Source organism: Lissotriton vulgaris, chromosome 7 (assembly GCF_964263255.1).
Source record: "Lissotriton vulgaris chromosome 7, aLisVul1.2, whole genome shotgun sequence".
In the NCBI taxonomy this organism is placed as follows: Eukaryota; Metazoa; Chordata; class Amphibia; order Caudata; family Salamandridae; genus Lissotriton; species Lissotriton vulgaris.
This window is the reverse complement of record NC_141695.1, coordinates 945,752,964-945,779,095: the sequence shown is the minus strand read 5'-3', so window position 1 is coordinate 945,779,095 and position 26,132 is coordinate 945,752,964. Positions and strand designations below refer to the sequence as shown.

Here is a 26,132-nt window from a genome sequence, read left to right as displayed (position 1 = left end):
TCTAATCTAATTCTTGAGGATTAATGTCATATTAAAAGTTTTCATTGGTCACATCATGCAAAAAGTCCAGACCGTGGCAAAATGGTAGCAAGCGTTCCATGACCAGGCCTTTAAACATATGTCATCTTTTTATTTTTATTTCAAATGTTTTAATTGACTTTCGAAAAGGAGCAATAATCCAGAGAAGGGCTTATCTCCAAGGAGCAGCATAGCAACTGAAAGGGAACATTTTTTTGTAGCAAGGATATCTTAAACTTGGAACATTATGGTGTGTGGTTCCAATAGAGACCAGTTTACATAAACCAGGATATGATTGGGATGGGAAGTCGGAGCACGTCATTGGAAAAGAATTACATTGCAAACTGTGCAGTTGGTACACATTTAGTTTTCAATTGTATCCACAATTGTAACTTACATGAAGTATATTTACAGTGTAATGCATGTGTGGCTACTGAAGCCTGGATTAGAAGCCAGGTCTTTCGATTTTAAACTCTTCAGCTTAACCACTAAACCCCATCTTCCCTCTTGGACCCACAATAATGATCATGGGAAGGATGATTGGGGTCAACCATGTGTGTTTATGAAAAATGTTGTCTTGATTTCTCAGGTAGAAGTAACACAAGGAGGATTCTGGACACAAAGTCCTGATAGGTCAGGAAGTGTGTGGTGTTGAAATACTACTTTTCAGGAGAAAACGAAGAACACTGGGAACAATAATTCCACCAGAGGCTGGTGGATCACACTGCTCCCACAAGCAGATCCTAAAGTCTGACAGTCTTTAGGGAAACAATCATTGTCTGTTTGGGCCCAGGTCCCCCAAAAGGTCCACTGCTTGTATTGACACAAACAGAAACCACAATGGCTGGCTTGGCTTACAATACCATACGTACAACCCAAATCATGTGCTATGACGGAAAGGGAAGACACTTTGAGCCACTATGCGTATGTGTGCAGAACCCAGTTAACTGGGAGCTGCTTGTCAAGGACCTGAACTGGCCTTAACTAACAGACGGTATCTTAAACTGTCTGGCACAAAGCCTTTCTGTGTATCCACCCAGAAGCCCGATGACCAGACCAGCTCAGCAGAACTAGGCATAGAACTTGGAGTTCCTTCTGATAGTATAGGCTGAACCAGAAAGTTAATAATCAGCGTCTCTGTCTAGCACACAAGCAGGGCCTTCCACAGTGCTTTGTTTATGCTCATTTTATGCTCGCAATGTATCCACTGCTCTAGGGCACAGGCTTCATCTGGAAATCAAGAATTGCGTCTATTTTGCCTCTGCAAGCATGAATATTTTCTGAAAGGACATAGAAGCAGTCTAGCGTATAATATGATTTCCCTCTGCAAAATGTGATGTACAGTTCAGTTTTTAAAATGCATTTATTGTTTTTCCATGAAAGGCAAATATCCAGGGGATTACTACACTCACGAGTATCAAATCAGCCACGGTACATATAATCTCCTATTATAATATAAAATACATAGCGTGCCAGGGTCAGACATATTAATAACAATTCATTTTATGTTGTGTTCCATTTACAGTTAATCCTAATATAGTAGACTCTGGTGTTCAGTCACTAAGACAGACGCATCTCACTATTTTAAAGTATTTATTGAACTTAAGTGAGTAGATGTGTTCTTCATTAATTTTCCCTGATTTGTTGGTTTGCTTGGCTCAGTCCATCTCCAGGGTCCAATGTCTGGAGGGTAGCGAACACCTGAACATATTCCTCAGGCGATGCGGGAACCTTTCATTTGGTGAAAAGAGTCATCTCGGAATTCCCTGGAGATTCTGCAAGACTGAAATTAATTAGCTACTTCCGTACTGTGGATTTTGACATGGGCCATGGACTGGCATGATTAAATCCCTTCTTTGGAGGTATTAGTGGCATACTTGGTGATTCTATCAACGGGCGGGGCTCTAGCCTGCGCTGGAGGAGCTTTCTTTCCCTACACAGTGAACATTCACACTCAGCGGGAGCACTGCTTTTTAGAATAATTTCCTTTTGGAAGACTTTGGGGTGGAGACTGATCCCCTGCTGTGGGCTCTATCCTTTCCTGGAAGATTGTCGTTCCCAAATAATTCAGTTTCAGCTAGGCTGTCCCTAACTAGCCCAGAGGAAGGCCTGCCTTGATATGCCTCCATTAACACACACACTAGGGTTGAAACATCGACGGCAATCTTATTGGTCCATACTCTTGGTCCACCATCCTCTAAATGAAATTAATGTCGAGATAGAGTGTATTTCGAACTAGTCTACATAAGATGGACAGACATCTCTTTAATTGTTTCATATACATTATTTTGTATTGTATTGTGTTAAGTACTTTTGCACTTTGTGTCAGCAGTCACGTTGTTTATATTTGTGTGTTCGTGACAGCCATATACGAAGAAAATTGTATATATTTTTTGGGTATATGATTTTGAATATACAAAACAATTAATGGTTATGTTGTGTTTTGTCTATTCAGATGTATGTCATTACATCGCATACTAATCCCCGTGTGCCATTACAACGCGGGTATTACTAGGTGATGTCAATGACAACGACATGCCATTACATCGCATACTTTTATCACGAGTATGCCTTTACCACGTATGCCATTACAACGCAAAGGCATGCATGGTAAAGCCATACTCGTAGTTAAAGCTTGCAAGGTACGTGACAATCCTACCCCTACACTTACACAATACACTACTCCCACCCCTACCCTAAACACTAAAACACTACAACACTACCCCCACCCCATACACTACCCTAAACCCTAAAACACCACAACACTACCCACACTACTCCCACCCTTACACTACCCTAAACCCTAAAACACTACTACACTACAACACTACCCACACTTCTCCCACCCCTACACTACCCTAAACCCTAAAACACTACTACACTACACCACCCACATTACTCCCACCCCTACACTACCCTAAACCCTAAAACATTACTAGACTACAACACTACCCACACTACTCCCACAGCTACACTGCCCTAAACCCTAAAACACAACTACACTACAACACTACCCACACTACTCCCACCACTACACTACCATAAACCCTAAAACACTACTACACTACAACACTACCCACACTTCTCCCACCCCTACACTACCCTAAACCCTAAAACACTACTACACTACACCACCCACATTACTCCCACCCCTACACTACCCTAAACCCTAAAACATTACTAGACTACAACACTACCCACACTACTCCCACAGCTGCACTGCCATAAACCCTAAAATCCTACACTACCCACACTACTCCCACCCCTACACTACCCTAAACCCTAAAAAACTACAACACTACCCACACTACTCCCACCCCTACACTACCCAAAACCCTAAAACACTACTACACTACCCTACCCTAAACCACTACCCCCACTGCAAGCACAATCAGCCTTACCTCTTTCCTCGTGGTTCCAGCGTCGCCGTCTCTGCTCCCGGTTCCTGCGTCATCAGAGGTGCACGTCGTTGTGAGGAAACAGCCTCAGTTTCTTCTCAACAACGTGGATAGCCATTACATCGCATGCGTTGTAATGGCATGTGTGGTTTTTACCACGCGTTGCAACATCGCATGCGTTGTGACACATGCAATATAATAGCAACGCGTGGTAAAAACCGCGTTGTAATGGCTGTTCCCCGTCAATTCTTTCTTTGATCATACGACGGGAGTGTTAAATATTGGTATAATATAGGGCTGCATTCAATTTAAGTCGTACATATTGTTTAATTAATTTTCCAGACCATAGCTTGATCTGCATATATTGGTGATATATTTTAGACACCATCTTTCCATGCACAGCAATTACAACACCTGACAGAACACACTGTAGTCTATACCACTATATACCAGGTTCTTAGAGACACAGGCCAACCCCATAGTAGTCGGATACATGGCTTGTCCAGTCGTGAGCTCCAGTATACTGGTTCCAGATCTGATAATCAGACCATACAGACTCATTGATTGGTCATTCACTGGAAAAAAATTTCTTTGTTTATTATAAACCATATGCGTGTGGAATCTCGAGAACAAATCTTTTCCACACCTACATTTAGAAAAAACACACCACGTTAGCGCTTTTTCCAATATTTAGAAGGATTCAATGGTAAACAGGTTTGTTTTAAGGAAGAGTTTTAGCCATTAAATAAAGGCAATAAAAAATCTCTTAAAACAAGTGTTCGGCTCCTGTGAGCTCAGTTTGAATTTATTCCATAAATCAATTTCTCATAAACATTACCTTTGGACAGGGCTGCTACTCACTCTCTCGCTGTCCTTTGCAAATGAATTATCCCGCTGTTGTCTCTAACAGAAGTTTCCTCTTTCCAGACCTCCAATGCTTTTCTGGCACAGCGCATTAGCAGCATCAATTCCATCAGTGCGCTGTGTGAAATGACAGGTGCCGACGTGGAGGAGGTGGCACATGCGGTGGGCATGGACAAGCGGATTGGCAGCTGCTTCCTCAAAGCCAGTGTCGGTGAGTGAATGGTTGAGAAGGATCCCAAACCAGGAGGATTGTTTTTCTGGCTACGTTTGGTGTGCAGGCAGACTCTCTACTACACTGAAAACTCTCCCTTCTAACATGAGTGAAGTCCACGGTGAAAGCAGCTCAGACCATTGGAACGGAATTGGATTTACAAGCACAAATGGGCAGCATCACTGCTCTAAATTTTCAAGTAGATAAAATATTTCATCCCTCAGTTCAGGGGTGATACCTAATTCAATCTGCTTCTGGAAGCTGTAACCTGTCCCTTAAATCAATCACAAAATTAAATGGAAGGTGTGGTCAAAGTAGAAGCTGCAGCAAAATCTTGCCTCGTACACCAAGCTCATGAGGCAAGATAAAATAATTTCAAGTGGTACAAAAAGCTCTATAACATAACGTTGGACGTAATGTAGCAGGAAGAGAAGTGTTAGATGCTTATATCTGTGAAGCTGATTGAAGAATGCAGGAGGGACCATGGTGAGATAGGTAATGCTGTTTTTTTGTAGAACAAGCAACCAGAGACGGTAAGTTACACTGTGGCTAGTGGAGCCCCTTTAGCAACCTGTCCCCAACCTACATGCATGCTATTCCCTCAGCAGTCCACGTTCTATACGCTACCCTGGAACGCCACTCATGCCCTCTGTCTCGCGCACACACTCGCACGACAGGACAATGCCTCAAGAAGGTATGATGGTCCCGGTTCTTCAGCGACCATCACACTGTGACGCAGGGAGAGAGCACTGAGAGGAGGCAATAGACCGAGTTGGCTGTGGAACTCATGGCTGAAGGCTGCAGCAGCTGAATAGAACTCAAACCCTCTGCAAAGAGTGGTGTTTGCTGAACCGTTTCACAATTAAGAGCAGTAACGCTTATTTTCCCTTGTACACACGTAGGAAGAGAACATGCCCTATCCCCCACTAGCTCATTGTATGCTGTTGGACAATCGGCTCCATTATGGTAGAGATTTACAATATACAGGAATGATAGGTCATCCTGGAAGGGGCCGTTGTGGGAGTACACAGTGGAAAAGTTTTGCCTGGGGCACAGAAAGAGAATATAGCTCCAGAAAGTTGAGCACAAGTCTGCCCTAGAGGAGGCATGCACAGCGCACCCTCTATAGCCGGCCTAGCAGCAGCAGGCCAGGCTCAAGGAAAAAATGATGACGAGGGAGGAGCTTGTCTTTAGCCGCCTTTGATGGTAGCTGAATCAGGGAGAAGGAGGAGTAGGAGTTGATAAAAGATCAATTATTCTCATTTTGTATGGATAGTTTCTAATTTCACGTTCACAAATCTATTTTGATATACACTTTATGCATGTTTGGGGTGAATATTTTGCACATTCAGTTTGCCATTTTCCTGTCAGCTTTTGTATTCTTCAAGAAGGCTCCAGCAAAATGTTTATTTCTTGCTAAGCATGAATATGCATAATACAGAATCAGTGCTCCAATATGCCTTGTGGCTACAGATGGACATACTTTTTAATCACTTTGTCACTTCCTGTCCCATGATCTACTCTTGAAAAACACATGCAGTGGAACCCACACTGTGGTCAGAATGAGCCACCAAGAAGGTGGTGTCCTTAGCATATAAGGCGTAAGTAAATAATGTACCTGATTTTTAGAAAAGCTAAAGGAATAGTAGGATACCTCGGCCCATTGGACAGCGGGGGTTTAGATAAATAAAAGAGGCACATTAAGGAAGTCGCTAGCAGATCCGGGTTCCAAATGGTTTGATTATAATATCTAAATAAATGTATTACATACATACAGAGCGTCACAAGGCTGACAAGCTTACAGATTTGAGTGGTGTGGGCAGGAAGGCACATTCTTCCACCTACAATGGCAGTGCCCCAGTGCAATGGCTTTTGGGACCACGGTCACGAACCATTTATTCATGGTCCTGGATAGATTCATGGCCTTAGCTGTCAAAACAATGTTACTGTGTATGTTGGGAGAACGAGTACCATAGAAATACAGGAAGCTCTTTTATGATGTTGGATTCATCATGGCCCAATAACTTAATGCTAGTTTTCTAGGTAGTAGTAACAACCCAACACTTGAAATGTTGCAAAGCGTTATGTCCTGGCAGTGTTTGCTGAGCTAGAGGGGAACCTAGGCGATGTTCCTGAAAAAGTGCAAATTTGCTGTAATATGTTGTAGGTGGAACGAAATTCACATACTTAATCAATTTATTTTATTTTATTTTTTTATTAGCAATACATGAGTATTCAACTCACAAGAGTACAAACAAATTAAAGTGTAGTGAGTACATGCGTCTTAACCATCACACCACATTTAAGCATATACATTTAACTCAGACAGTTCCATAGCAGATCGACTTCTTCTGGTATGCCCAACTTTAGTACATAGAATTAAACACACAAAAAAAAAAAATTGCCATTCAAGAATCCAAATAAGATAAAACAGGGCCCCAAATTTGTAAGCCCAGCTTTCGCTTACGCCTACCTTTTAATGCATACAAACTATACTCTAAATTAAATTTAGCCAAGAACCTAGCCCTCCAAGCCTCAAACGATGGGGGGTCCCTTTATAACCAACTTGAAGCTATACATAGCCTTAATACTGCTGTTGCTAAAAAAATCAAATAAATAGCATTCCTAGATACACTATCAGCATTTACCCCCATCTCTACACCCAACAAAAGCTGCGTAGGCGACAAATCAATAGGTGTTCCCAAAATGCAGTTAAAAATTTATCAACATGCTCTAATAATTCTTTTAATAGTGGGCACATACAGAAGATATGCATCACATCTGCATCAGGGTTATCACAGCAAAAGCATTTCCCCTCCTGTCCACCACCCCATTTGGCAATCTTATGAGGTGTCATATATAAATAAAAAATAGTTTTATAATGTTGGGCAGACAGGTTAGCAGACATAAATAATCGACCAGCTAATTCAATGGAGGTCTCCAAACTAATATCAGAACATCCTAACCTGCTTTCCCACTTACGATTATGTTCTTCCAAATCATTGGATCTTGTTTCTAACATACAACTATATAGCCCCCCTATTCCTACTTCTTTTTGGTTAGCTTCGATAAGAGAATTAGTCCGAATATTCCACCGGGCAGTGAGGAGATAGTTCCTAATTTGTAAATATTTTAAAAAATCTGCCCGGGGTATATGGTATTGTTCCATGATCTGATTAAACGATTTCAGACCCCCTTCCGTATAAAAATCCCCCACTATTTTTATACCCTTACTCCACCGGTTCTGTACTGTCCTATCCAAAAATACACTCGGAAAGCAAGTAGCAACAGTAAATGGGGTATACCAGGAGACTTTCTCTATCATGAACATTTTCTTAATAGCTTTCCAAACCTTCCAAGCTGCTAATACAGTCTTGAATCTTGTGCGCTTAAAATAGCTCCAGTCTAGGTGAATGAACAAACAGTTTTTTGCATATGACCCCAGCAACATATGATATATGGCAGGAGATTCATCAGCCACCCTTGGCCCTTCCAGTAAAGAGTATATTCATATGTTGGAGCATGCATGCATAGTAGTAGAGCGTAAAGTCCGGTACAGACCACCCCCTAACTGCTCTAGGTAACACCATAAACCGTGCAGCTCTGCGGGCCTTCCCTCGTGCCCATATAAAGTTCATACACAATGACTGTAATTGTGTCAAATGAGTGCGTGGGACTTCAAGTGGAACACATCTAAAAAAATACAGTATTTTTGGCAGAATCATCATTTTCAGCATATTGCACCTGCCAACTAATGACAGATGCAAGCATTCACACCGATCAAGCTGTCTACGCACCGCTTGTAAAAGCATCCCCCAATTAGCGCCAACTAATGCTGGTGCTGAGGTCCTTAATAGCACTCCTAAATATGTTACTTCCTTTGAGACCCATGGGTCATTAAAACCCCTAACATTATGGCACAAGATTTGCGTTTTTGCGGTGTTTAATTTATATCCCGAGACAGACCCATATTCTGCAGCGAGATGTTCTACTGCATGTATTGCTGCTGCAGGTTTAACAGAAAGCACCGCAACATTGTCTGCGTAAGCCAGAACCCGATATTGTTGCTGCTGAACAATAACAGGCTGTATTAGTGGGCTTTGGTCAAGCATTTTCAAAAAAGGCTCTATATACTACGCAAATAATAATGGGGAGCAAGGGCAGCCCTGTCTAGTACCCCGCCTTATTACCACTGCTTTTGACTCGAGGCCCAGGGTACAGATCTTAGCGACAGGTTGGCAGTATAGCGTTTGTATTGCTACTATATATTGCTGCCCAAAACCCCGCTGCCGCATTACTTCCCATAAAAAACACCAAGACACTCGGTCAAAAGCCTTCTCGGCATCTAACAGAATAAGGCTCAGCGGGTCCCCAGTAGCGTTGGCGTGATCTAATAATGCAATAACTCTACTAACATGATTTGTAGTGCCAATTAATCAATTTCACTGCCATGTTGATTATTTGTCAGAGAATATATCGAGCTAATGTAAAAATACTCTATTGTACTAAATTTCTTTTTATTCTTAACTTTAGATACAATGCATGAAATGTATGGTGGTTGGTATATGAAGGGGGTGGTGTTACACGTGTACCCATTATTGTTTTCCACCTTTGTATAACTGATCTTGTAGGTGTGCTATTGTAGGCTAGCAAGAAAACCCTTAAAATTATTTTTAAAAATCAGTGATTTGAACCCAGTGGTGGAGAAGCGTCATAACCATGAAACTTAAAACCTGACTGTATGTGCTGCTCGCACCTGACATGCGATAACTGCTGCCAGCCACTGACAGCTGCTGCTGTGCCTGCCCATTCCCTTCCTCCCATACTCAGTGACCAAGGAATTTTTCTGTCCAGGGAATTGGTGTAAGTAAAACAACTGTACCCCAAATCCTCTCAAAAGGTAAAACACAATCAAACTTCCTAGTGCCTCAATCTCCAGCGAGGAGGAGCATACCTGTGTGTCTAGTGGAGGCGTATTGATGCTGCACATTAGCAGTACAGAGCAGGAACTCCAGAAAGTACCCTTTTGGACTGTTATTTGTTTTATTTCTTTATTCTTTATACTTTTTTTAATTTCAGGGTTCGGAGGTAGCTGTTTCCAGAAGGATGTCCTCAATCTGGTCTACCTTTGTGAAGTTCTTAACCTTCCAGAGGTGGCGCGATACTGGCAACAGGTGAATAAGATATAAACATGCTCATGCTGGAAGTTAAGCGGGAGAGGGAAATCAGTTTGTTTGAGACACATGTATTCCTTGCTCTGATGACACCTTGTAAAGGATTGCTTCATCAGCAATTCATGTTGCCTCTAGACGGCGTTATTCTCGTTGGATGCGCTTCTGAGTACCTTTGGAGCAGAAGGACAAAGAGATTTGACCTTAGTGGTAAAGCTTCTGAATTAGCTGAGTGGGTGAACTCCCTACGGGATATATACATATATATATATATATATATATATATATATATATATATATATATATATATATATATATATATATATATATATATATATATATATATATATATATATATATATATATATATATATATATATACACAATCTGCTGATGCGGATTTGCATTCTCCTAAAGTTGATTTACAATGTGTACTGATGAGCTGGGTAATGGTAACACTTGTAATCCAAAGTTCAGTTTGTAGTGTCATTTATTATAGAATTATGCTCGTTGCACAGCTGCATGATGGCTCAGTGAGTTAACACTCATCTTGGAAATCTGTATAGCTCTGAAGGTTACGTGCTTGAATCCGGATATGTAGCATTCAGCCATCATCCTACGAAAGTCTGTAAATTAAGGTGCATTACTTTGGGTAAGAATAACTTTTGAAGCTTCCAGCGCTTAGATAGGAGTGAAGTGTTCTTTTGAAGTGCTACATATATAATTCAACAATTTAATCTAGCTGTACATGAGAAATGGATCACTCAAAATGTATCCGTTTGGAACCATGATGACATGGGAATGGAAGTAATGTATGTATACAAATGCCAAAGGCATGCATTGGAGTGAAGAATTGTAATAGGGAAACGATTTCTGTATTAATGTGTTTCTGTGATATGAATATATTGAGGGATGAGAAAGTGCTGGTCCTGTAGCTGCATTGAGTGAGGCTATGTCCAAGCTAAAGTGACTGCCACAAAAAAGTCATTAAGTTTAGGGATTGTCACTAGAATCCAATAAATCCCTTAAAAATACTTTAAAAACATTATTTAGCAAGCACTGCGAGTAACCCCTCATCTTTTGGATTTTTCTTTTTGGTTTTAGAGAAACATGATGTATTCTGTAAGCGGGCATTTTAGTACTTTGAGCCCGATTTAAAGTTTGGTGGGCCATAGTCCACCAGTAAGAGTGGCAGAGAACATTTTGTTCACTACCCTGATGGACTATTGCCCACCAAATTTGGAGATCACCGTCAGCCCTTTGGAGATCTCTTTACCTTGAGAGGAACCATCAAAAACGCCATCACAGCGGTGCCTCTGACTGTTCAAAAACTTTAGTGAACGGCTGTCATTGGCTTTGACGGCATTTCAAGAAACATTTTGTTTTTCAAAAGCAAATTCCCATAGTGGGAGTTTATAAAAAAAAAAACAATTAATGACTCACACACGCTGGTAGTTTTCCCTATGTGAGTAGTCATTATTTTTCTGTTCGTCACTGCCATGTTTTCCATGGTGGCAACGAACAGTAAAAAAAAAGGACATCAGGCCGTCTGCCCTAAATAGGGCAGGTAGACTGTTGTCCTTAATCAGATAGCCAACATCCTGCCAGGCCGTTAGCTCAAGCTTTTGATTAACAGAGCCAATGGGATATCACTGACAGAAAACTGACTGTCTGCCTGACTCTGAATAGGAAGTGGTCCCTGACCAAACACCAAAAATTTCTTAGAAAAAATCACAATGTTTTGAAACAAATTAATTTCGCAGAAAAATCAGAGTGCAAGGTGTTTTTTATTATCACCGCACTGTTGCAATCAATCAATGATCCAAAAATAATCCAAGTCATTATATAGTATATACAAAATTAGATGCGCCCACACGGGAAAAACAGGGGAGGGGTGTGAGGAAAGGGGTACACATTTCATGACAGTTAAAACATCACTAGTCAGAAAATCTCATGTGCACAAATTATCATCACAAAAAATTATAGATCCCCATAGGAGGGGTCAAACAGTGTATGAATATCAAACAACGTTTCAAATTGAAGCTCCTAATTAGCTGTGTACATCAGGCTGTCCTTTAGGAGTTCAGGGGGAGTAGAAGGAAGTCTACGTTTCGACCCAGGGAATGTAGGACAGTGGATCCTTACTAAACGGGTCTCAAAGATCCACTGTCCTACATTCCCTGGGTCGAAACGTAGACTTCCTTCTACTCCCCCTGAACTCCTAAAGGACAGCCTGATGTACACAGCTAATTAGGAGCTTCAATTTGAAACGTTGTTTGATATTCATACACTGTTTGACCCCTCCTATGGGGATCTATAATTTTTTGTGATGATAATTTGTGCACATGAGATTTTCTGACTAGTGATGTTTTAACTGTCATGAAATGTGTACCCCTTTCCTCACACCCCTCCCCTGTTTTTCCCGTGTGGGCGCATCTAATTTTGTATATACTATATAATGACTTGGATTATTTTTGGATCATTGATTGATTGCAACAGTGCGGTGATAATAAAAAACACCTTGCACTCTGATTTTTCTGCGAAATTAATTTGTTTCAAAACATTGTGATTTTTTCTAAGAAATTTTTGGTGTTTGGTCAGGGACCACTTCCTTATATACCGACTTATTACCCAGGTCCCACTGATCGTATGGGTCTAACCCCTTTATCTACAACATGACTCTGAATAGGGCGGGAGGACCAAGAGTTTGTGCAGGAGTATCCTGTACGCCATATTGTAAATCAGGCCCTTAGCCATCAATAAACCAAGTCCCTAGTCATCACTGGGATTCTAGTATTATGCACAGTTAGGTACTTAGTTTTACTCCCTTAAAATGTGTCTGATTTGTTTTTAATGCCATTTTCAAAGGTGTTAGTCTCTCAACAAAAAAACGTATTATTAAAGATTTAGCACTATGAATTGAATCGTATGCAGATGGATTTACCAACTGGAGATTACAGCAGAACACATGTGCTCTTTCTCTGGTCCTGATTGTCTGCTCCTCTCCCTCTTTGAATAACTGAACTTATCAAGAGTAAGTGCCTGCTTTGACACCGCACAAAGATGTACCATTACCTGCCTTGCATTGTGGGAGCAGAGTAAAATTTTAAAAGATAGACTAGAAGGAGTATAACTTCCAGAATGCGCCTTCCTCATCAGGTTGGTGATTGTCGTTGGCTGTGAGACCAGATTCTTTTTGACGGACGCTTTGCTTCCTTTCAAAAATAATGAAAAGAGGACAAGCTGTTGGCAAATGAAGTGTACAGGGCTGAGCTGCAAGTATTCCATCTTGTTGTGTCTCTATAGGTGATTGAGATCAACCAATTCCAGCGCCACAGGTTTGCCGCTCGCATCATCCGGTGCCTGTTCAACACAGTCACTGATAAGAAAATCGCCATCTTGGGCTTCGCTTTCAAAAAAGATACTGGAGATACCAGGTGAGCTTACAGGGAGTTCTGTTCAGAATTATTTCACTGTTCAGATTTGTTGAATGACCTACAGGAAGAGGAAACTGCGCTTTCAAGATATCTGGGGATTTGCCTGCCAGTCCATAGTTCTGAAAAGGCTATTCGATTTTATCAGAATAAGTTATAAGTTACAAGTTATGTTCAACTGATATGAACCTATGCCTGTATGGAAACCTGTGGTTTTCATGCCAATGAACATCACTATAGTAAAAACACATACGCAGATTATTTACAACCTTGATGTGATAAACTTCGACACTGATTATGAGGTAATTTCTGAAATTGCCATGTTAGTGAATGTAACACTTCTGAGCTAAACAACCACCAGAGTATCAAAAATGTGTTGAAAATACAAATTGGTGAACGCTGTTCTAATTCGTGGGGTTCATCATTCTCCAAACCAATTTGTCCTCTTCTGGAGAGCAGCACTCTGGCTCTAAACCTATGTAAGACATTCACATTGCACAATCTGTCCTTTCTAAATGTTCCGAAATCGACAATTAACCACACTGAGCCACGACCAAGCACTGGTGCTGTGCTTATACAAACATTAAGCAGAGTTTGTTATTTATTGTTTTCCTCCAATGATTACAATTCATCACATGTTCTGGATGTTAAAACAAACAACAGTTTCAAAATACCTATCTTACAAGAACCGGATCCACCTCATATATATGACTCATATATGAGGCCAAATTTGTGGAACATGCTGGCACACTAGATGAGAACCCTGTAAAAATGTTATGCCCGTATTGATTGCGTACAAATTTGCAGATCAGTCAGTGACAGAGTGTATTGTCTTGTGTGTTCTCTGTTTTCTATTTGTGTTTTGTCTTGATGCCATGTATTTTTAATTCAAGTGTAACAGAATACCAAATTTTATCTTTTAAACTTTCTTATGGAATGTATACTATGTATATGAAGGATCAGATAATATTATATGTACATTGATGGATTTTTGTAATTATATTTTTATATTAAATATTCAACACATCTAGTTACCTCGTGGCACTATGTTTGATTCTTGGGGTTGTATGTCTAAGTTGTGGACCAGTTTGAGATAGTGTGGTAGTTGAAATGTTATTGATTGTAATTTTGCACTGATATTGGATTCCAAAGGGAATACTTTTTTGATGCTATTCTTATATAGACATTAAGCAGAGTTTGTTATTTATTGTTTTCCTTTGAAGGATTAAAATTCATCACATGTTTTGAATGTTAAAACAAACAACAGTTCTAAAATACTTAACTTACGAGAACCAAATCCAACTCATATATTATCCATATTGTAATAAGGAACTCTACAATTTTAAATCCAAGTACCGTAACCAAGTTTTAAAATTCACAGCAATAATGAAAGCTTTAAAACTCGCTACCTATTAATGTGCAGCCAAGTGGATTTAAGAGTTTTTTCAAACAATGTCACCCCTCCCTACTAGAAAGATCAGTACCACCTATGATGAAACAAGCGATCATCAACACCTTGTTAAGAAATTAATCAGTAGACTCCATTGTGCATTCCACTCTTAATGCAATCTACAATCTGTCATTCATCAATAAGAATTTGGATAACAGAAACCACCCAAAAGTTGCCGAATCTCTGGAAACCTTTCTAAGACAATCACTAATCAGGTTTCAGGTCAGATGAACATAAATAACACTAGTAAATATATGAGAAGACATCCCAATCATTCCTGGACAATAACCAACCAGCTGCACGAATGCTCCTTAGCCTCTCAGAAGCCTATTACACCATGGACCACCTAACTTTGCTCCGTGGATTGCATGACTAGATAGGTCTGTCCCGCATTGTCCTGATATGATCCAACCATTAAAGACAATGGGGTACACCCTGTGTCCCTCAGAACTTGGGTATAAGTTATATGAGCTACAGTAAGTTCTGTTGTGTAAAGCAATTGCTGAGCAAAATCTAATTAATAGAAAAATTTGTTGAGCCCATATAGCACAGGTTGTCATTAAACAGTCTCAAAATCATTTAAGACTGGAATAGAAGTCAAAAACGCACCACAAACAATGAATCAGTTTTCTCAAAATATATATGATTTTTCTAACCGTAAACTTTATAAGTGGCTGTCACATACAAACATGAGAAAACAAACAACAAGATAGTGAGGTGACTTTGGTGAGAACACATGACATAGGATGCTCATGAAATTTACAACAATATTCAACATAAATTGGATACGCAATAGTACAAGTTATAGGTCCGTTCTGTTTCAACATAGAAGGTTCAAACTTCCCTTTGGAAAGTCTTCCTTTTAGTACATGGGTGGAGAGACTTTGGAATTAGACAGATAAATGAAGCGTCGATGCTTCAACCCAAAGTTATGCATGAATAATGAACGTTACAGTGGGTCTTCCTCAGGACTGATGTACGGAATGTGGGCAGCCAATTATGATACTTCTCCAATCCTGGATGGAGTTAATTATACCCGAAGGAGACTCTGGTGTTGTCTCTCATCAATATCACTAGTAGGAAGTCATCAGGACAGTAACAAGAGCAAATCAATTGGTTCAAACCACCGGAAAAAATTCCCAGCAGTGCGTGACTCACAAATACAGTCGTGAGGGGATGTGGCTAAAGGATTCCGACTTCTCATCGGAATAAAGAGGTGGGCAAAAGATTCCAGGGAATGTAGATGAGTCAACCATCCGGTTGGAGTCACAATTAGGAATCTCAAATGGATTGTAAAAGCGGGTGAAAAATCCCAAACTGTCCTTGGATTAAAGGGCAAAAAGTCCCAGAGAATGTAGAAGATTCCACCGTCCGGTTAGAATCTCTTCCGATGATCAGCAAAGAATGGCCTCGTTCTGGGGAAGTGCTCGGGCAAGACTAGATAGGTCTGTCCAGCATTGTCCTGATAAGGATTAGGTCAGTTATCTCTGGCAGGGAACACCAAATCAGAAACGGCTCTTCAGAATCCACTTCAAAATCAACTCACTATGTAGCCTTCAAGTGTTGTCACTATCACTGTTATTATTTATTGTACAGTGTGCTCCCTGGCACGCATTATTGACTCATAACAACTACACTTCGGAGTTCTATGTGGATAATTCACATATTTTTCTCAAATTAAATAAAAATTCACGTGAAAGTAATTTCCCAGCAAGTATGGAACATATTGCATCATTGGTGACAGGACATCAGTTTTGTTCCTATTTAGGCATGATAGACTGTCTAATTTTCAAAAATGGTCTAAAAATGCAAAACATACTTCTCTTTACCTGGTCAAAGGTATTAGAGCAGATTTCCATCCAATCCATGAATTATAAGAAAAGAGAATTATCTTTTACAAGGTTTTGTCATAAAACCGAAGTTAAGAGAGCCAATGGCCAATTGTTCATTTTACAAAAATCAGACCTTTCCACATCTCAACTCATATAATCGAACTAACAAGAGCCTTGATCCTGACACGACTATACTACTGCAGAAGTGTCTGTGCAGGCCTTTGAAAAAAACAATTACAGACATTGCAAATTATACACGAGTCAAGCAGTAACAATGCCTGCACCTCAGAAAATTCTAACCTATGACACTTGCTTTGCTGAATATCCATTGGATCCCACTATGAAATAGGATCAAGTGTAAGATGTTATGCGTTATGCACAAAGCAATAGATCAAACTTGCCCCATCTGTAGCCATTGGCTTCACTATACCATCCTACAAGAAATTTTAGATCAATCAATGCATCCCAACTCATTCAACATATGCCAAAGAAACTGAAGTTTGGAGGAATGTTGTTTAGAGTCCTGGGGACTACATTGCTTGAGTACCCTCTCAACAGTTGAAAATCCCCAGTTAAAACTATCCTCATGACCTTGTCTTTGATTTATTATTACAGTTCAATGACTTGCTTTCCTCTCACCCGGTAATCTTGATGCCACCCTATATCGATCCCTTCCATTTGAGGCTCCCTTCTTGTTTTCTTACTATCACAGTATTTGTCAAAGTAAGGGATATATAAAACTCCTTAAATAGATATGGGATAACATACTCCCTGCCGTACATTATAAGGATATTGCAAGCACGGAGGAGCTCTTTGACTATACAGGGGAACAAGACCAAAGGACAAGTTCCTCTCTAAAGTAATGGAACTCTAAAGTGGCTTGAAATATCCTTTTAACATAAGCCAGAAGGTATTTTATTCCTTAGAATAGGTGGTCACACCTTCACACTTACTTCACACTGCTTAAATCCTTAGTGTCTCTTGCTTTTTCAAATCAAAGAGATAATGTGGTTATAAACAAGAAGAATTACAGAGGATTCTGTAGTACAAAATTAAATACACCAAAATGGAGGTTAGTAATTTGTTAAAATGTATATTAGAATCAGTAGAATGTAAGTCATATTAGCAAAAAAATATATTCCCCAGACTGCGTACAAACATGTAGAAATATTCTACCTTTCTTAGAATTACCTATAGTGCAAAAAATAAGTACATTCCCATAAATATCTCCTTTCTGCTGATAACTTTTCCTTCTTCCGATCTGTTTTTCAAAAGTGAAAACTGACAGTTCTCGTTGTTGAAACTCCTACTGTAATTTTGCTATGTGACCTGCCTTTCACCTTGGTCACAGGCCATGGGAACATACATTATCCAGTTTAATCGGATATTTAGCATTTGCACCTTTACTTTTCATAAGCATTACTCAGCCTTCGTCTTTAACATTGAGAAGGTATAAAAGGACACATAAGAGGAGTTTAATTATGTACAATCTGACATACTGGAATGCATATTGAATGAAAAGGCTGACTAAACAATTACTGATCAGGGTTAGGAATAAATTATAATATCTTCTAATAGGCCCAATATATGATTCTTAATTACCCAGGCTCGATTGTCATTTACAGTAAAATTCTCAACAAGCATCCCATTTTTCCCCCTGGAATTGGACTGTGGATGAGGGGTGAGGAAAGGAATGCTTGACGAGAGTCATATTAAATCATTTGCTAAATATCCTGCACTGCGATTTTTTTTTTCAAAACCAGTTTTATTATGAGTTCAAGCAAATTTCAGTACAGCCCTCCACAGTCAGGAGGAGACTGTCAGCAACAGATAGAGGGAGACACAGCATTAATACAGCATTGAGCCCAGCATTATAGATCGAAAAATATCAAACTACCCCACCCACCCAACCCCCAGAACGCCAACCAACCCCACCCGCAGCTACCCACCCCTTATCCCACCCTAACCCAGTGCACGTGATCACAGGTCCGCAACAGGAGAAAACCTACAAGGGTGGAGCCGGCCAGCAGCCTAGAGCGCGGGATCCACATCCAGCCGTAACGCATCATCAAGGTCTACGGGGGGGTCAAGGAGCAGGCCCCGGTAATCCGCCCACCGTTTCCAGATTTTGTAATGTTTGCGGGGACATCCCCGGGCTTCAAAAACAGGTCGCTCCAGTCCCATAAGGAAGTCCAGGCCCGCCTTCCAAGCCCCAAGTGGGGGGGCGCGCTCGCTCTTCCAGGCCTGCGCCAGGTCTCTCTTCGCTACCACCAGCCCCAGCAATAGCAAATGGCATTTGTAAACACTGCCCCCAACGTTTTCCAGAACATGAAGAAGGCCCAGCCTAGGGGTACGGGGCAGGTCCCATCCCAACACCTCGGACAGGCAGTCCCAAACCCCGGCCCAGAATCGAGTCAGTCTCACACAGGACCATACCGTATGGAAAAGGGTGCCCTCTTCACAACCACACCTCAGGCATTCCGGAGTCGCGATAAGGCCCGCCCGCCATAGACGGTGTCTAGTATAGTAAGCCCGGTGGAGGTATTTGAATTGGATGAAGCGGAGGCGGACGGCTATAGCTGCACCACGGGGAGATTCAAGGGCCTCGCGCCAATCGTCGTCATCCAAGGGACCAACATCGCCCTCCCAAGAGGCCTTCAGCGCCGAGAGCGAAGAGGAACAGTGAGTGACCAGAGATCGGTAGATCTGTGAGACCTTCTTGTCACCCAGGTCTCCCATAAAAAGTTTTGCCTCGATGGGGCTAAAGTCTGGAAGCTGTTCCAGGCCCACCAGGCTAGGAGCAAGAGCGTGGCGAAGCTGGAGGTAGCGGAAGAACTGGGTCCTGGGCATGCTAAATTCAGAACTGAGGTCCTGAAAGGACTTTAGGGTAGTACCAGAAAGGACATGTCCGAGGGACGAGATCCCGATCGCATCCCAGCCGTCAAATCCGGACAGAGACGCCAACGCTGGCAACAGGCCATTACGCCACAACGGGGTTTCAGCCGTGAGCCGCCCCCACCAGCCCACCCGGTGCAGGGCCCGCCGCCAGACCGCGAAAACCACCTGGGTGACCTGTGGAAGCAGCCGCCTCCGCCTGGCCGAGTACAGTAGGGTGTGAAGGGAGGCGCCACCCATCAGAGAATGCTCGAGAGCATAAGCCGGATCACTACGGTCTCCATACCACCACTCGTTAAGCACAAGGAGATGGGAGGCCTGATAGTAAGATAGAATATCCGCCGCCGCCAGACCGCCGCAGTAGGTAGAGAGGAAGCATGTGTGCAGCGCCACCCTGGCGGCACCCCCCGCCCACAGAAACCGGCCCAGCACAGAGTTAACAGTACGGAACCACTGCGGGTCAATCTGGAAGGGATGATTCTGTAGCTGGTAAAGGAGACGGGGCAAAGCTACCATCTTGAAGATGGCCGACCGGCCGTAGATATTAAGAGGCATGCGCGTCCAAGTCTTGACGTCCAGTTGGACCCGATCCCACACTGGCAAGACGTTCCGGTCCCACGCCACTGTGGGCGAAGCAGAGAGGAAGACACCCAGGTACTTCACACCCTCCACAGCCATCTGAAGGGATGCAGCCCAAGGGCACGCCACCGCGACATCCCCCAGCACCCACAAGGTCGACTTGCGCGGGTTAAGGTAGAGCCCCGACGCCCGACCAAAGTCCTGCATCAATTCTAAGACACGAGGACCCGTACGCTGCAGGTTTGTCATGAAAAATAGCACATCATCCGCATATAAAGCTATACGGTCCGAATGATCCGCACTCCAGACGAAGCCACGGTAGAGCTCATCGCGGCGCACCCTGGCAGCCAGCGGCTCCATGGCCAGCGCGAAAAGGTAAGGGGAGAGCGGACACCCTTGGCGCGTGCCCCTGGAAACCGGAAAACGAGCGGACGCCGTCCCCGAGATACGCACTGAGGCTGTGATCTCGGTGTAAAGCAGCCTGACATAGGAGAGGAAGGTCGGGCCCAGGTTCAGCAGCGGCAACAGGGCAAAAAGAAACGTCCAGCTGACCGAATCGAAAGCACTATCGATATCAGCCAGTAGGAGTGCCGCCGGATCCTCCGAGGACTCAACGGCCTGTATCGCAGCCTGCGCCCGCCGTATATTGTGTCTCGTAGCCCGGCGCGGCATAAAACCCGCTTGGTCCGGGTGGACGAGGGCCGAGATGTGTGGAAGTAAGCGGTTCGCCAGCGCCTTGGCCAGAAGCTTGGCCTCGAAGTTAATGAGGGATATGGGACGATAAGATTCATGGCGATCAGGGGGCCTACCCGGTTTCAGAAACACTACGATTTCGGCATGGCGCCAATCCGGTGGGAGGCGGCCATGTTCTCGTGCCTGTTCCAGGGCCCGCAAGTATTGCGGCCCGAGCTGCAGATGGAACTTCTTATAGAATTCGCTGGGGAATCCGCTCGGCCCCGGCGCTTTGCCCACATTCAGCTGACCCAGCGCGTCACCCAGCTCCTCAGCCGTCAGGGGAAGGTCCAGGGCATCGCGCACCTCATCGGACACAGCAGAAGGGGGAACTAACGCAATATAATCTGCGATACTGGCGGGGGAGAGGGTCTCACGAGAGGCATATTGGTGCCCATAATAGCGCGCAAAACTCGTTGCAAGAGTTGCCGGGTCTGTGATCGTCACTCCTGCACCATCAACAAGGCCCGGCAGTGTTAGGGGCTGCAGGTTCTGTTGGCACAACCTATGGAGCATAGTGCAAGACTTGTCACCCCACTGATAAACCCGGCTACGGGTGGCCAACCACGCCTGGCGAGCCTCGTCTAAGAGAACCGAGGAGTAAGACTGTTGTGCCTGCAGGAGTAGCCGCAGTGCCACATCATCGGGTGCCTCGCTGTGCCTAGCCTCAAGCTCCTCCACCCGCTCCGCAGCCGCAGCAATGCTACCCAGCCGAGTCCGGCGAGCAGATGCACACCAAGCGAGATCAATTCCACGCAGAGTGGGCTTCATAGCCTCCCAGACGGTCACTGCATCCATCCCCTCGGTAAGGTTGTCCTGCCAATAATGGGCAATCGCGCTACGTAGATGTTGGGAATAGTCAGGGCGCTGCAGATGCCACGTGGACATCCGCCATCTGAAGGGGGGACGCGCTCTGCACAAGTCAAATTGAACTGCCACCGGGGAGTGGTCAGAGAGTCCGCGGGGCCGAATCGCTGCCCCCCTCACTCTGTCAAGATAGGCCCTCGGAACAAACACACAATCCAAGCGCGAAAGGGAGCCATGGACAGCCGAAACATATGTGTATTCCCGCCGCTCCGCATGCAAATGTCTCCACACATCTACCCAACCCATACCATCAACCATAGCTCCTAATCGTGTAGGTGAGGACACCAATGCCACTCCAGGCCTCCTCTGCCGGTCCAAAGCCACATCCAACACATCGTTCCAGTCGCCACCAATCACAGCCATGGAGTGGGGGAGTTCAGTCCATAGGGCGAATAGTCGTTCCGCTAAGGCCCATTGCAAAGGGGGGGGGGCATACACACAGCCAAACACAACAGGTTCTGCACCAACCTTCCCCTGAACAAATACAAAGCGGCCCTGGGGGTCAAGCCATTGACGCTCATGAACGTACGCCAGCCGTCTATGAATAAGAATGGCCGCTCCCCTGGAGCCCCTAGCAAACCCGGCATGGAACACCTGATGAAAGCCAAAGCGTTGTAGACTCAGGGCCCTTGTACCTAGCATGTGTGTCTCCTGAAGAAGGAGTACATCCGCCATGTCTCTCTTAGCCCAGCGGAGCACCGCCCCCCGCTTGATCTTGTCCAATAGACCCCGTACATTCCAGCTAAGGACACGCATGGAAGCGCCAGAGGGCGCTGAGTGAGGAACATTAGCCATTATCACAATGCATCCAGCCCCCCAATCCCCAACACCCGGCCCATGCCCCAGACCCCACCGTTGCAAAATTCACAAAGATCACGTGCACCCCAGACAACAGAACCCCAAACCCCACAATCTCCCAGAAGCAGACCCCTGCACCTAACCACCCAACACCCCAAAACCCCCTCCCCCCACCCCAATACCTCAAAAAACAATGAAGCATCTGTCGCGGCATACAGTACTTTAGGCCCAAAACGTGGTGCCAAAAGTTAGACATGCCAATGGATCCCAAACAACCCCCCTAAACCAGGCACACTCCCAGAACCACCCCCCAGTCCCAGAAGGAGGAGGCAGCCCATAGTACGTGCCCCGAACCCCAACAAACATACGGCAGAATCATAAGCATAGCACCACAGGAAAGCATCAGACCGGAAAGGCCCTAGCATTCGCCAAAGAGGAAGTCAATACTGCACCAGCCAACGTCTGTCCCACCGTCCACAGCTCAGCATCTGCAATATGTAGGCGCACATAAAAGGCATCCAGCAGACAGGTCCAGTGAACGGTGATCAGGAGCCTTTATCAGATTGATCCGTATCGGGCTGTGTGTCCCCCAAGAGGGGGTCCCGGGACAGGGACCTCCGCCGGGAGCGGGACTTGCGGTGACGTTTCCCCTTGCCTGATGGGTTGCCCCGGTCCTGTGACGAGCCACGCGACGACCCAGAGTGCAGCCCTGGTTGGGCATGTGGTCGAATTCTGACTGCCTCATCGGTCCAGTTGAAGACGGCCTCCGGCGTATCGAAAAAGAGGGTCTTGGAGTTGAAGATCACCCGCAGGCGGGCCGGGTAGAGCAGCGAGTACTGGATTTTCAGGCCACGCAGCTTGGCCTTGGCTGCCAGGAAGGAGTGCCTCTGCTGGTGGACCAGTTTGGTATAGTCCGGGAATATCATAATTTTGTGATTGTCATAGAGCAGGGTGTCCTTAAGCCGTGCTTCCCGGAGGATGATGTCCCTGTCGTGGAAGTTGAGGAGCCTGGCGATGATCGGGCGAGGCCGCTCCCCAGCCGGCGGCTTCTGAGTCAAGGCACGGTGTGCACGCTCCACCACGAAGCATCGCGACAGGGAATCCGGGGGTAGCCAGCTCTCCAGCCACCGAGACAGAAAAGCGTCCATGGGCCCATTCTCGCAGTCCTCCGGAAAGCCAACAAAGCGCAGGTTGTTCCGCCTCGCCCGTCCTTCAGCATCTTCCACCCGAAGCACCAGGCCCCGTTGAGTCTGTTCCAGGTCGGTAACCCTCTTCTTAAGGGCACCAACATCTCCTTCCACTGCCGTGACCTTGGTCTCAGTTTCAGTAATGCGAGCGACCGCATTACGAAGATCTTGACGCAGCAGCATCACATCGGCACCCACCGCGCCAATCTTCGCATCCAGCATGTCGCGGGACTGTGTAATGGCCGTCAGCAACGCTGCGTTGTCCGGCCCAGCAGTTTGACCCCCACCAGCCGCACCTGCTCCACCACCTGGGCCGGTGAATTTATCAATAGGTCCAGTCTTAGTGGCGGCCGAGCCCCTAGTCATGGCTGCCGCCGAGACGGCAGAACAGTGTCACGCACCTGTATCGAGGTCGCACCTCGCGATAGTTCACCAACCAGGCCTCGGCCGGAGCGTCCAGAGCACACCAAGCCACACAGGGTCCCCTCGCCACTGGCCCACAGATCGGGTAGGCCCCCAGGCAACGCCGCCTCGCCAAGATGTAGTAGATCGTCTCTGCGCCCACTGGCACTCCAGGCACGGTGCAGATATGGGCCACTCTAGTCCAGTCCACCGGTCCTCCGGCCGCTGCCCCGGCCACCGCAGGAGCAAGGAAGAGCAATTATCTGGGCCTGGCGCCCGACTGACACCTCAGCCCCCGGGGGCTCCGCTGCGTCCACTCACCCGGGCAAAGGATCTAGGCTGGTGACTCCGGGCGGGGACCACCAAACTCGAGGTCCCGGTTCCACCAAGGCCAGGTAGGCCGCAGATCGTCCGAGGCCCCCTCCAGGCACGAGCCCCCACCGCAGGTCTGGCGAGGAATGGCACGGGATCCCGCTGTAGGTCGCCGGCAGCAGGCAGCCCCAAATCGCGGCCAGGGAGTAGCGCCGCAGGCCCCGGATCAGGTCCTCCGGTCTGAGCTTGCCAAAATTGAGGCCCCGGCTCGTGCAGCCGGTATCAGGCCGCCCACCGCTCCGAAGTGCCTCACCGCCGAGCGAGGGCTCAGCGCGTCTCTCCCGGCACCAGCCAGAGGTTCCGGGCCGATGACTCCAGGCGGGGACCACCAAACTCGGGGTCCCGGCTCCACCAAGGCCAGGTAGGCCGCAGATCTTCCGAGGCCCCCACCGGGCACCGGCCCCCACCGCAGATACTGCAAGGAAAGGCAGGGGGTCCCGCAGCAGATCGCCGGCAGCAGGCAGCCCCGGGTTGTGGCCAAAGGGTAGCGCCGCAGGTCCCGGATTGAGCCCTCCGGTCCGGGCGCACCAAAATTGAGGCCCCGGCTTGCACAACCGGCACCAGGCCGCCCACCGCTCCGAGCCGCCTCGCCGTTAAGAAAAGGTCACAGCACGTCCTTTCCGGCACCGGACGACTCCCAGTGTCGTCCGCTACTGTTGCCCCAGAAGTGGTGCACAATTCGGGTCCGGGGGCCAGGAGAAGTCCCAGGATAAGTATCGGGCCGGCGGGAGCTCTAACAAGCCACGTCCGCCATGATCGCCCGTCAAGCCACGCCCCCTGCACTGCGATTTTGACACCAAATTATTGCTAATGGAATTCACCAAAACACGATACCTGAAAGTGTGTGTATTCTTTCAGTATTTTACCTGATGCCTGGCTCCTCAAATTCTTGTCTTTTAAAAAGCTTAAAATGTAATACTTTAAATCCCACCATACATCGGGCGTCCTTTAAATATCTCCCACGTATGCACTAGATGTGCTATTTTCAATTGGTGCCTTATGAAAGTAACCTTCTTATTATCCTCATTGCAGGGAATCTTCGAGCATTCACATTTGCACATACCTGATGGACGAAGGAGCCAGGCTGGCCATCTTTGACCCCAAGGTGAAGAAGGAGCAGGTCATGCACGACTTATCCGCATCCTGCATCTTGGAGGATGATCCTGATCGAGGTAAGGTGCTCCATTCCGAAATGTCAACCCTTCAATCTAACACTTTAATGAGCCGGTTATTGAAGTACCAAGACTGAGGTCAAACATCTAAGATGTGCTCTAAATCTATGAAATTACACTGGGGTGCAATAAGATTTAACGTGCCTGTTAGCTCTGCCGCCTCCTGTAGATGTGTATGCAACAACATACAAACATTTTGTGATTTATAAAGATATTGGTGGACAAATATTGATCAGTATACATCCATTTTATTAGCCATGCCAAAATCTTCCACAGAAGACAGACAATAAACTAATGGCATTCTCTGACTCACATCTTTATCATTGTATTTTGAGTGTGCATTTAACTTTAGACTGGTAGTGCTGTACAAATCAAGATGGTACTATATGAATATTGTTGACGCGTTGTTTCACACTTACTCAGTTATGTCAATATTGTAACCCCACCCTACGTTCTTCCCTCTGTAAAGCCATCATAACATGCAATCTGTCCGGTATTAAAAAGTGGTTTTATCATAGCAAATTCGATGTACTAATGACATGGAATTTGACATGTGCCCTGAAGTAATATGTGAATGTTTGTTTAGTTACTATAATTAGCACGTTACGTGTGCTGAGTGTACTAAAAAAAATACATGTTAATTCATTTATTACTATAGTGTAAAGATAAGATTCTTTATTATTACTGAAGTGCAGTGTAACTTTTTAATTTTTTTATTTATTTGAGTTTTTTATTTTTATTTATTTGAGT

The 26,132-nt window shown here is 45.0% G+C and overlaps 1 pseudogene across 1 annotated transcript in view; it reads left to right on the top strand.

Annotated features, from left to right (window-relative positions):
• Positions 1-26,132, top strand: part of LOC147702791 (UDP-glucose 6-dehydrogenase-like) — a 100,957-nt pseudogene that overhangs the window by 35,699 nt on the left and 39,126 nt on the right. The window contains exons 6-9 of the transcript XR_015297546.1: positions 4,344-4,491; positions 9,571-9,665; positions 12,969-13,099; positions 25,243-25,382. The product of XR_015297546.1 is annotated as a UDP-glucose 6-dehydrogenase-like (transcript). The remainder of the gene's footprint in view (positions 1-4,343; positions 4,492-9,570; positions 9,666-12,968; positions 13,100-25,242; positions 25,383-26,132) is intronic.